The 698-nt window shown below is 41.0% G+C and overlaps 1 non-coding gene across 1 annotated transcript; it reads left to right on the top strand.

Moving 5' to 3' along the window:
- The first annotated feature begins 386 nt into the window (after positions 1 to 386).
- Positions 387 to 493, top strand: LOC133787649 (small nucleolar RNA R71). The gene has a single exon (XR_009872655.1). It is a non-coding gene; the product is annotated as a small nucleolar RNA R71 (small nucleolar RNA).
- Positions 494 to 698: the final 205 nt, after the last annotated feature.

Genomic DNA, 698 nt, shown 5'->3' with positions numbered 1-698 from the left:
TCATATTCACCTGTTCCATGGGAATGGAGTTGTTCATCTCAACTACCATGCACTGCTCAAATGGGCGAGGACCACCACAATTATGACACACCGCTTGGATTTGCATGACTCGAGTGGCAATAAAATTTTGTTGCAGTTGCTTGGTCAATGATGCAACTTGAGCAGTGAGAGCGGTAATGCCATCCAGTTCATGCATACTAACTATCTTCTTATTTCTATCTCGCTCACTAGGCCACTAATAGTTATTCATGGCCATTTCCTCAAGAAATTCATAAGCCTCGTTAGCACTCTTGCTCATGAAAGCACCACCTGCTGTAGCATCAATAATGGTGCAAGTCGTCCCACACAAATTGTTGTAAAAATTATGGACTAGCATCCATTTTTCAATCACATGATGAGGACACTTCCTCAAAAGCTCCTTAAACCTCTCCCATGAATCATAAAGAGACTCTCCATCAAATTGAGAGAAGTTATTAATTTCCCCTCTTAACTTTGCAGCCTTGGATGGAGGGAAAAATTTAGTAAGAAATTTCAGTGCTAATGCCTCCCATGTAGTGATTGAGTTGGCTTGAAGAGAGTTCAACCAACTTTTAGCTCTATCCCACAGTGAGAACAGGAACAATCTTAGTCTAATAGCATCATCAGTGACCCCATTATATTTAAAAGTTCCACACAGCTCCAGGAAATTGGCTATGTGT

Source organism: Humulus lupulus, chromosome 6 (assembly GCF_963169125.1).
Source record: "Humulus lupulus chromosome 6, drHumLupu1.1, whole genome shotgun sequence".
In the NCBI taxonomy this organism is placed as follows: domain Eukaryota; kingdom Viridiplantae; phylum Streptophyta; class Magnoliopsida; order Rosales; family Cannabaceae; genus Humulus; species Humulus lupulus.
This window is presented reverse-complemented; position numbering and strand designations above follow the sequence as displayed.